Genomic DNA, 12,705 nt, shown 5'->3' on the forward strand with positions numbered 1-12,705 from the left:
GTTGCAGAGGCACAGGGGGTGATGACATTTATTGACATCGTCTCACCACGGAAGACAATCAGAGTCAGCGAGTCGGAAGAAAACATTGCTAGCTTAAATGGAGACCGAAGCCTCGAACCCCGCCTAAATAACTCCCCCCAACTATATAAACAAACATCAAATTCTATCGGAACTAGCGCGAGCTTGTTCACCCCATCTCCCCCACTCAACCCGTCCTCGACTCAAGTCCATTACATCCAGCGGTCGCATTCATACATTTTTACATGCTGTTCATTCAAAATGGGAATTTTTTCAAATATAAATTAATATTATAATATATTAGCATCTTGTACATATATAGGCATAGGTTAGGTTAGGTTAGGTGTTTAGGTTCTGTTGGCGATTATTTGTATTTGTAGTAGGTGGGTGAAGCATTTACAGTATTGTGGTTTGAACAAAATTCGTCAGCGAAGCACTTGCTCCGGAAGTGTTTGAACGTCATCAGTTGAGTCGTGTGTAAACCGCTTTTCATTCATAAACAGGGGGTTTGACGGGTGCATAGAATCACATTTGGGTCTTTGTTTGGAGGACGGGCTGCCCCCACTTGTGGCAGCCCGTCCTCCAAACAAAGATCCAAAAGTGATTCCATGCACCCGCCAAACCCCCTGTTTATGAATGAAAAGCGGTTTACACACGACTCAACTGATGACGTTCGAACATATCCGGAACAAGTGCTTCACTGACGACTTGTGTTCGAATCACAACGCTATAAATGCTTCACCCACCTACTACAAATACAAATAATCGCCAACAGAACCTAAACACCTAACCTAACCTAACCTATGCCTATATATGTACAAGATGCTAATATATTATAATATTAATTTATATTGAAAAAATTCCCATTTTGAATGAACAGCATGTAAAAATGTATGAATGCGACCGCTGGATGTAATGGACTTGAGTCGAGGACGGGTTGAGTGGGGGAGATGGGGTGAACAAGCTCGCGCTAGTTCCGATAGAATTTGATGTTTGTTTATAGTTGGGGGGAGTTATTTAGGCGGGGTTCGAGGCTTCGGTCTCCATTTAAGCTAGCAATGTTTTCTTCCGACTCGCTGACTCTGATTGTCTTCCGTGGTGAGACGATGTCAATAAATGTCATCACCCCCTGTGCCTCTGCAACCCGTTCTCGCAAATTTAATAAGTCAATATTGACTTATTAAATATGTGCATAGGTGACATACTTAACATAATAGTTTCCCTTGAAAAGCTTCATAGAAAACACCGACCTTACCTAACCTACTTAGTATGTTAAGATAAGCATCTTATTGCTTCGTAATTACAATTATTACTTAACCTATAATAGGTTAAGTAACAATTGTAATTACGAAGCTATAAGATGCTTATTTTAACATACTAAGTAGGTTAGGTAAGGTCGGTGTTTTCTATGAAGCTTTTCAAGGGAAACTATTATGTTAAGTATGTCACCTATGCACATATTTAATAAGTCAATATTGACTTATTAAATTTGCGAGAACGGGTTGGCCTCTGTCAGTAAGCCAGGTTCTGGTGATGGTCCCCAGTAGGTCTATAGAACTCCGCGGCTGATGCGACCTGGTAGATGGTACCGTTCAGCAAATAGTAGCTCCAGGAAGCCACCGGGGCTCCTACAGAAATGCTGCTTTTTTGAGTAATGCAACCTTCCAGTTATTGCAAATTCATCATTAAATTTCTGCACTTCTTATGATTTGGATGGAAAATATAAGGCACTGTACCTTTATATATTAAATTCATTTTAAATTTATGGACTAAACGTGTACTGTGTATTGAATTTTGCTTAATTTTTATCAGATATATCAAGCGGCAGATTTTAAATTTCTTTTTTTGGTGACAGGGCCTATCGCTTCCCTCTTTTGGATGGATAAGCAGCTGGAGAGTGAGATCTACCTGGATGGTGAGTACAGTACAGTACTATAATATCTACAGGGAGTGAAGTTTAGCTCTTGGGTACCTGGTGCAGTTATTCCTTTAAACGTTCTAATGTCCAATCTAGTAAACCAATTGTTTACTGCTTAGTAATTTATTTTGTTGTATTTTATGTTTCCAACTTCCACCTTGTTCTGTTTCCCCTCATGTGGAATAAATTCTTATCTCATATAATCCTCCTCAATCTATATCAATGTTTTTGTCTGTTTATCTGTCAGTGTCTGGCTAAGGTTGGAGTCCAAGTGCTATGAGTTAGCCTCACCCAACTTTGCAGGGGAAATTGTCTGCGGCTTGGGACAGACATAGGCTGGGTAGGATTGGCTAAAGTTAAATACTTTTAAGAAAATAAGAAACATCAGAATCTAACCCTAAACATCTAGTGCGATTTTCATGAAGTCCGAAATGAAATCGCGGGTTTGTTTACCGTGGAGTTTTCTCATGTAGTTTACACACATTTTTCATGATTTACTCAAAAATGATGAAATGAATTAATTCGGCTTATAGTGATGAAGATATTGAGTAGGGAAGATTAAGAGAGTAGTGAATATGGTTATGGTGATGAAGATATAGAGTGATGAAGATATAGAGTAAAGATGTAAGATGAGGGGAAGGGGTGAGAGGGAAGATGGAGAAGAGGACAGGCGAAAAGATGAGGGGGAGGGCGGAGAGGGAAAGAGGAAGAATGGGAAGGGGTAGAGGGATGGTAAGAGAAGGGGGCAGGGGTGGGAAGAAGAGGGAGAAGGAGAGGAGGGGAAGGAGTGGAGGGGAGAGTAGAGTGAAAAGGGGGAGGAGTGAGAAGAGGAGTGGAGGGAGAGTAGTGTGAGAAGAGGGGTGGGGTGGAGGGGGGACATATAAACAGCAGCAGCATTACAACACACATATACGTACATTTGCATGGTGGTCCTGAGACCCGTCTTTGGATCCTTTATTACAGTCTTAGCAGATGATGCAGAACAAACAGACGGTCTACCATTTAAAAAATTTTTTACACCTCCAGAGGTGGTCTAAGAAATGGCTGTTGGACTCTAACTCAGTCAAATGCAAAGTTATGAAAGTATGAACAGGAGAAAGAAGACCCATAACGCAATATAGAATGAAGATCTGCATCAGAAAACGTCAAAGAGCATGGGGTAAACACCCAGAACGTCAGAAGGGGGGCCCTGCATATACAAAATTAGCAAATGTCCGTGAAGCCTTCAGGAATTTTGGAAAAGGAAGCCTTTCGGGTCCCATTTTTAGCATATGTGAGGCCCCTTCTTGAGCATGGAACCCCAGTGTGGAAACCCACCATCTGAAAAGGCACATGACTTGGCTAGAACAATTCAACGATATACAACAAGGATCATTTCCAGATTTGAGGGACGGAACCCATCAGCAAGACTAAGGAAACTACATCTCACGACACAGGAGAGGAAAAATAAGTCTGCCACGACAACATATAAGATAATAATGGAAATAGATCAGATTGACAAAAAAAGTAATATTCATAGCGAGGAACAGCAGAACGAGGGGCAGATAGGGAAATTATACACAGATGAGTCACGGGGATATCAAAAGGCACTTCCATCAGTTTTAGACTTGTCAAGTGGAATGGTTTATACGAAGTAGTTAAGCTAACCACTGTAGTTACAAAACCTTAATTACAATTAAAAGAACAAGGTGTTCAGAGAATGTTGCATTAAACTAAGACCTGCTTGGTGTGCTTGAGCCAGTAGGCACACTCAGGTGAGTACTAGTCGCTGGGAGTACCCTTCAACACCACAAATCACAAAGACCAGAAACCGGTTAAGATATTCATCCACAAATTGGCTCAAGGTTAGTGTAGAAAATTCAGTTTGGAGTGTAATATTTGGTTAATGGCGGGTTGCTATGGTGGAGGAGGGAGAGTCCCGGTACAGTCTGTGTGGTGGGACGCAGTGTGGGTCCTACTGTAGCCTTTGTGGTGGGCTGTTGTGGGGGGTGGGGCAGTGTTGGGGCCCTGCAGCAGCCACTGTGGGGGCCCTGCAGCAGCCTCTGTGGGGGCCCTGCAGCAGCCTCTGTGGGGGCCCTGCAACAGCCTCTGTGGGGGCCCTGCAGCAGCCTCTGTGGGGGGGGGGGGGGCCTGCAGCAGTCTCTGTGGGGGGCCCTGCAGCAGCCTCTGTGGGGGGGGGGCCTGCAGCAGCCTCTGTGGGGGGAGGCCTGCAGCAGCCTCTGTGGGGGGGGGGGGCTGCAGCAGCCTCTGTGGGGGCCCTGCAGCAGCCACTGTGAGGGGGGCCTGCAGCAGTCTCTGTGGGGGGCCCTGCAGCAGCCTCTGTGGGGGCCCTGCAACAGCCTCTGTGGGGGCTCTGCAGCAGCCTCTGTGGGGGAGGGAGCCTGCAGCAGTCTCTGTGGGGGCCCTGCAGCAGCCTCTGTGGGGGGGGGGGCCTGCAGCAGCCTCTGTGGGGGGGGGGGGCCTGCAGCAGTCTCCGTGGGGGCCTTGCAGCAGTCTCTGTGGGGGCCTTGCAGCAGCATCTGTGGGGGGCCCCTGCAGCAGCCTCTGCGGGGGGGGAGAGTAGTAGGGTGTAAGCGCCACAGGTCCCCATTTTTTTTTTTTGCCAGAGGACCCCTGTGGGGTGTAAGCGCCACAGGTCCCCATTTTTTTTTTTTTGCCAGAGGACCCCTGTGGGGTGTAAGCGCCACAGGTCCCCATTTTTTTTTCAGGTCAAATATCCCCTTTGCGCCCCAAGGGTTTCAGGTAAATTTAGAAAATCCCCTGTGGGCCCCAAGGGTTTCAGGTAAATTTTGTCAGTCGCAGATTTAGAAGTAAGGATTTCTTATGAGAAAAATAATTTCCGAGACTTAGAAGTTTGTTAAAGCCTTATGGGAGAAATTCAAATAACGTATGTAGCTCTTTAGGGCTTCCAGGAGAACTCTACGGACATATTTTACATGTTTTCAACTTACAAAATCGTCTATGTAAGCCTTAGTTATTCATATAAATTTAGAAAATCACCTGTGTAAGTCATTGTTTTCAGGGTTTCGTACATCACACCCCCCTCCCTCCCCCCTTACCTCGCAAATCTGTCGCCTCACCTGTGTTTACTTTACGCCCGGACAGCCAGACCTCTTATCTTATGTTATCTTCTCATAATATCTCAACCGTCCCTCCTCTCTCTCTCTCTCTCGTTTCATTCAGTTCAACTATTTTCCAACATCGTATGTTTGCTCCTTTTCATTAAGCAAGTCAGTATGTTTGCTCCTTTTCATTAAGCAAGTCAGTTTTACACAAATAAATCATGTTAGTAAGCAAGCAAGTTCTAGCTCACGTTCCCCACCTTAGTCCCCTGTCGTATAAAGAATACTATCATTCCAATCCCTCTAAAATTTAAAAATAATCATATTTCAAATGTAGTTCAATACAGTAATTAGTTACCAAGCTCCAGCTCTTGTCCTCCGCCTTAGCTCTCTCTCGTATCTTCGTTAGTAACAGATCAATTCCCCTGAAATTTCTACCCTCTGTATTTCAGACACCGTAAATAAAATCAAGTCAGTTATCGAGCTCCAGCTCTCGTCCCCTGCCTTAATTCTCTTTCGTATCTTTGTAAATAACCCATCAATTTCCCTAAAATTAAAAGCAGACATACTTCAAAGTTAGTAAATAAGATCAAGTCAGTTACTGAGCTCCAGCTCTCGTCCCCCACCCTCTTCCACCCTCAAGTCTTTGTAAATAAACCATCAATTTCCCTTAAATTTTTACCCTCTGTATTTCAGACACCGTAAATAAAATCAAGTCAGTTATCGAGCTCCAGCTCTCGTCCCCGCCTTAATTCTCTTTCGTATCTTTGTAAATAACCCATCAATTTCCCTGAAATTTTTACCCTCTGTATTTCAGACATAGTAAATATGATGAAAACAATTATAAAACTCTAGCTCTTGTCCTCTGTCCAAGTTCACTCCTGTAAATTCATTACTCTCAGTCCAAATCACCCAACTACATTTTCAGACATAGTAAATAAAAACCAGTTCAGTTATCAAGTTTCAACTCTTGTGCCCCAGCTTAGTTCATTTGTGCAAGTTCTTTATTTTCCAACTAAATCACCTGAGATTTAAGATCACCTTATTTTCTAACGTAGTAAAATTAATCTGGACATTAGCAAAGCTCCATTTCCTCAGCCTTAGATCATCAGACATAAATATATTCGATCAAGTCCCTCTCCAGCCTATCTGTTTATCTGAGTAATTACTTTACCCTTCTCATCCCCAACATATCAATCCCCAACGTATCAAAACCTCAATAATCATACTGTATTTGCATATTTTCTCTATATTCAGCTGTGTTCTTCACATTTTGTCCATGTTTTCTGTGTTCACTCCATGTTCTTCAAATGTTCACAGTCCCATTCAGTTCATATTTTCACAAGTATCTCCATTTTTTCTGTAATCTTTCTCTTAGTCTCATTACTTTCTCTACAAATTCTAGTCATATTTTCTATGTTTTCATGTTCATCACATGTTCTCTTTACAACTTTTATACTCAATATTCATGCTAACTTCCATATTTTGTGTTCTTTTGCAATATTCATGTTCCTCTACAAGTTCATGTTCCTCACAAGATCACTTCGTTTTTTCACCTTCACTTACATGTTTTCTACATTCTTTGTCATATTCTCCATGTTCTTTACAAGTCCATTGTTCATTCTTTGTAATCCCTATTCTCCTTATCATGTTTTCATGTTCTCTGTAAGTTCATATTCCCAGCATGTTCACTGTATTCATCAACTTTTCTTACATGTGTTCTTTGCCATGTTCCCCATATGTTCTCTGGGTTTTCCCCTTACATGTTATTTAACGTTCCTTAACTAAAAAAATTTTTCGCCAATCAAACTAAAACATAGTCACTTTCGTCATTTCTCAACTAAACCTATTATCCAGTCAACTAAAAATAGTCAGAAATAGCCTCATTCAACACTGTTCTTAACTAAAACAACCTTTCTCTTAGCTAAAAATTGTCAAAGGAAACTTTTTCAGCACTTTCTTAACAGGCGCTATGTTTCATCAAGAAAAATTGTCAAAGGAAACTTTCCAAAACTGTTCATAACTAGCTTTTATCCATCGTCAATCAACTAAAAATAATAACTTTCATCATTTCTTAACTAAACATATTCCCCATTCATCAGAAAATAACCGTGTTCATCATGTTTCATTGTCATTTCATAACTAAAATTATCTGCCAATCATCAGAAAAGTCATGTTCATCATGTTTTGGCTTTTGCTCAACTAAAAGTATTCATCGGTCAACTAAAAATAGTTACTTCTTCATGTTTCATTGTCATTTCATAACTAAAATTATCCATCAATCAACAGAAAAAGTCATATTCATCATTTCGTAACAGCCATTATGTTTTCGTCAAGTAAGAAAATATTGTCAAAGATATCTATCATCGTCGTTCTTAACTTCCATTTATACTTTGTGGAGCACTAAAAATAGTCAAATGTAACTTTTTCAACACTTTCGTAACTAAAATTATATGTCGTTAAGTAAGAAAAATAGTCAAAGGTGCTCTCCGTAACACCAAAGTTACTCTTCGAGATAACAAAAAGACGTTCTCAAACACTCAAAAATTTACTCGCATCCTCAAACTTATTCTCAGAGTCATCAAAAAGTTAATCTCAGTTATCAAATGCTATTCTCCAAGTAGCCTTTCATTCATCAGAGAACTTTCTAAGACATCTTCGTTCATTAAAGTTAATCTCAGAGGCATAAAAGTTATTCTGTCATCAAAAAGTTATTCTCTGAGCTAACAAAATACTACTCATGTTCTCAAAGACATTCTCCAATTCATCAAAGTTGTTTCAAAGACATCAAAGTTAATCTCAGAGTTATCCAAAGACATTCTCAAAGTCATCTAAAGTTATTCTCTAAGACATCAAAGTTATTCTGTCATCAAAAAGTTATTCTCTGAGCTAACAAAATACTACTCATGTTCTCAAAGACATTCTCCAATTCATCAAAGTTGTTTCAAAGACATCAAAGTTAATCTCAGAGTTATCCAAAGACATTCTCAAAGTCATCTAAAGTTATTCTCTAAGACATCAAAGTTATTCTAAGAGTTATCAAAAGTTATTCGCAGTCATGTTATGTTATTCTCTAACTCACTTCCATTCATCAAAGACAATCTCTAAGCCCTCAAAGTTATTCTCTAAGACAGCAAAGTCATTCCCAGAGTCATCAAAAAGTTATTCTTCGAAACATAAAATTTGCTCTGTAAGATATCTTCGTTCATCAAACTTATTCTCAGAGATATCTAAAGTTATTCTCAGAACAATCAAAAGTTATTCTAAGACAACAAAAGTTATTCTCAGAGCTACCCAAAGCTATTCTCAGAGTCACCTTCGTTCGTCAGAGAAACTTTCAAAACATCTTTGTTCAACAAACTTGTTTTCAAAGTCATCAAAAGTTAATCTAAGACATCTGCTTTCATCAAAGTTATTTTCAGAGACATCTAAAGTTATTATGTAAGACATAAAAGTTATTCTCAGAGACATCAAATGTTATTCTCGAAGTCATCAAAGATATTTTCAGAGACATCTAAAGTTAATTTCTATGTTATAAAGTTATTCTCAGAGACATCTAAAGTTAATCTTGGCCATCAAAGTTGTTCTCTAAACATCAATGTTGTTCTCCAAGACATCAAAGATGTTCTCAAAATCATAAAAGTTATTCCCAGAGCTATCAAAGTTATTCTCAAAGTCATCAAAGTTATTCAAAGAGCTAACAAAAGTTATTCTCTAAGTAACCTTTCGTTCATCAGAGAAGCTTTCTAAGACATCTTCGTTCATCAATGTTGTTCTCTAAGACACCTTCATTCATCAAAGAAACTCTCCTTCTTCCATCATGTTATTCTTTAAGACATCTTCAGTCATAAAATTTTCTCTCCAAAATGTAACTAGTTCAGCTTTTCATACCAAGCCTGCACTTGTTAAAATATATTTTCGCAGTCACGTTACCCTAAAACTGTTCTCTGAACTATCCTAACTTAACTTACCTTACCTTACCTATCTTACCTAACTTTACCTATCTTACCTAACTTAACCTGCTTAACCTATCTTACCTAACTTTACCTATATTACCTTACCATACCTTACCTATCTTACTGACTTTACCTATCTTACCTAACCTTACCTATCTTACTTAACATACCTTACCTATCTTACTGACTTTACCTATCTTACCTAACTTAACCTGCATAACCTAACTTTACCTATGTTACCTTACCTACCTTACCTATCTTACCTAACCTAACCTAACCTAACTTTACCTATGTTACCTTACCTTACCTACCTTTCCTAACTTAACCTGCTTAACCTATCTTACCTAACTTTACCTATGTTACCTTACCTACCTTTCCTAACTTAACCTGCTTAACCAATCTTACCTATCTTACCTATCTTACCTATCTTACCTAACTTTACCTATCTTACCTAACTTTACCTATGTTACCTTACCTTACCTTACCTACCTTTCCTAACTTTACCTATCTTACCTAACTTACCTACATTACCTAACTTAACTTAACCTGCATAACCTAACTTTACCTATGTTACCTTACCTTACCTAACTTATATAACTTATCTTACCTATCCTAACGTAACCTAACTTGCTTTACCTAACTTAATCTTACATTCCCAAACTGATGTATCCTAACTTACCTAGTCAAACCAGACATGATCTAACTTAAGTATTCCTTCTTGTCTTTGTGTTTCGTCAATCATTGTCTCATATTCATTTACTCATTTCATTAGTTAATTTCTCAAATGGTCACTTATGCATTTCAAGTGCTATTTGTTAGAGATTGGATATTTAAGCATTTCAAAGAATTATAATTTCTCAAATTGACGTTTTTGCATTTCAAGTGTTATTTGTTTAAGATTTGGTGTTTAAGCATTTCAAAGAATTTTTGTTATATATGGGCATTTACTCATTTCAAGGGATAATTTCTCAAATGGACGTTTTTGCATTTCAAGTGTTATTTGTTTAAGATTGGGTGTTTAACCATTTCAAAGGATTTTTGTTATATATGGGAAACTTACTCGTTTCAAGGGCTAATTTCTCAAATGGTCATTTTTGCAGATCAAGGGTTATTTGTTAAAGTTCATCAAGTTGCCCATAAGTTGTATTTATTATGTTTGTTATCATATGTTCTTATTCCCCAACCCCTTAACCTAACCTCTTGTAATCTTAGTGTATTTAGTAGGTTCTATCTTATGTTCTTATTCCCCAACCCCTTAACCTAACCTCTTGTAATCTTAGTGTATTTAGTAGGTTCTATCTTATGTTCTTATTCCCCAACCCTTTAACCTAACCTTTCAGATGTAGTTTGTGGTGTTTTTTGACGTATTTGTTGAATATATTATCCTTTTCCTAACCTTTCAGATGTAGCTTTGTTTCTCCTTTTGTATATTTTTACCCAAACCCACCATCCCACTTAACCTTCTTTCCTTCTTTTACTTTGTTTTACTCCCACTCCTTCTAACCCTCCTTTTCTATCTCTCTCCCTTATTCTCTCTCTTCCTCCCCCTCTCTCCCTCATTTGCTCAAATGCTCTCTTGTTTCTCAAATTCAAGTCTTAGTTCTCCCATTCTCACACCCTCATTCTCATTCACTTAGTTTTTCTTTTTCTCAAATTCAAGTCTTAGTGCTCCCATGCCCACACTCTCTCTCATTCTCTCTTCCTTATTCTCTCTCTTCCTCCCCCTCTCTCCCTCATTTGCTCAAATGCTCTCTTGTTTCTCAAATTCAAGTCTTAGTTCTCCCATTCTCACACCCTCACTCTCATTCACTTAGTTTTTCTTTTTCTCAATTCAAGTCTTAGTTCCCCCATGCCCACACTCTCTCTCATTCTCTCTTCCTTATTCTCTCTCTTCCTCCCCCTCTCTCTTACTCCTTGCTCTTCTTTCATGCTCTCACTCCCTTGAGCTCTTGTTTCTCAATTTCAAGTCTTAGTAGATCTGATTCTTTACTATTGTAATTTTTATTATTACTAAGATAAAGAATGAACTTATATGTGAAAACAAAGTAAAGAAGGAAAGAAGGTTAAGTGGGATGGTGGGTTTGGGTAAAAATATACAAAAGGAGAAACAAAGCTACATCTGAAAGGTTAGGAAAAGGATAATATATTCAACAAATACGTCAAAAACACCACAAACTACATCTGAAAGGTTAGGTTAAAGGGTTGGGGAATAAGAACATAAGATAGAACCTACTAAATACACTAAGATTACAAGAGGTTAGGTTAAGGGGTTGGGGAATAAGAACATAAGATAGAACCTACTAAATACACTAAGATTACAAGAGGTTAGGTTAAGGGGTTGGGGAATAAGAACATATGATAACAAACATAATAAATACAACTTATGGGCAACTTGATGAACTTTAACAAATAACCCTTGATCTGCAAAAATGACCATTTGAGAAATTAGCCCTTGAAACGAGTAAGTTTCCCATATATAACAAAAATCCTTTGAAATGGTTAAACACCCAATCTTAAACAAATAACACTTGAAATGCAAAAACGTCCATTTGAGAAATTATCCCTTGAAATGAGTAAATGCCCATATATAACAAAAATTCTTTGAAATGCTTAAACACCAAATCTTAAACAAATAACACTTGAAATGCAAAAACGTCAATTTGAGAAATTATAATTCTTTGAAATGCTTAAATATCCAATCTCTAACAAATAGCACTTGAAATGCATAAGTGACCATTTGAGAAATTAACTAATGAAATGAGTAAATGAATATGAGACAATGATTGACGAAACACAAAGACAAGAAGGAATACTTAAGTTAGATCATGTCTGGTTTGACTAGGTAAGTTAGGATACATCAGTTTGGGAATGTAAGATTAAGTTAGGTAAAGCAAGTTAGGTTACGTTAGGATAGGTAAGATAAGTTATATAAGTTAGGTAAGGTAAGGTAACATAGGTAAAGTTAGGTTATGCAGGTTAAGTTAAGTTAGGTAATGTAGGTAAGTTAGGTAAGATAGGTAAAGTTAGGAAAGGTAGGTAAGGTAAGGTAAGGTAACATAGGTAAAGTTAGGTAAGATAGGTAAAGTTAGGTAAGATAGGTAAGATAGGTAAGATAGGTAAGATTGGTTAAGCAGGTTAAGTTAGGAAAGGTAGGTAAGGTAACATAGGTAAAGTTAGGTAAGATAGGTTAAGCAGGTTAAGTTAGGAAAGGTAGGTAAGGTAAGGTAACATAGGTAAAGTTAGGTTAGGTTAGGTTAGGTAAGATAGGTAAGGTAGGTAAGGTAACATAGGTAAAGTTAGGTTATGCAGGTTAAGTTAGGTAAGATAGGTAAAGTCAGTAAGATAGGTAAGGTATGTTAAGTAAGATAGGTAAGGTTAGGTAAGATAGGTAAAGTCAGTAAGATAGGTAAGGTATGGTAAGGTAATATAGGTAAAGTTAGGTAAGATAGGTTAAGCAGGTTAAGTTAGGTAAGATAGGTAAAGTTAGGTAAGATAGGTAAGGTAAGGTAAGTTAAGTTAGGATAGTTCAGAGAACAGTTTTAGGGTAACGTGACTGCGAAAATATATTTTAACAAGTGCAGGCTTGGTATGAAAAGCTGAACTAGTTACATTTTGGAGAGAAAATTTTATGACTGAAGATGTCTTAAAGAATAACATGATGGAAGAAGGAGAGTTTCTTTGATGAATGAAGGTGTCTTAGAGAACAACATTGATGAACGAAGATGTCTTAGAAAGCTTCTCTGATGAACGA

General features: G+C 38.2%; 1 protein-coding gene across 2 annotated transcripts in view; it reads right to left on the reverse strand.

Moving 5' to 3' along the window:
- Positions 1-12,705, reverse strand: part of LOC123755361 (zinc-regulated GTPase metalloprotein activator 1) — a 92,509-nt gene that overhangs the window by 35,678 nt on the left and 44,126 nt on the right. The window lies entirely within an intron of this gene.

This window comes from Procambarus clarkii, chromosome 20 (assembly GCF_040958095.1).
Source record: "Procambarus clarkii isolate CNS0578487 chromosome 20, FALCON_Pclarkii_2.0, whole genome shotgun sequence".
Taxonomy (NCBI): Eukaryota; Metazoa; Arthropoda; class Malacostraca; order Decapoda; family Cambaridae; genus Procambarus; species Procambarus clarkii.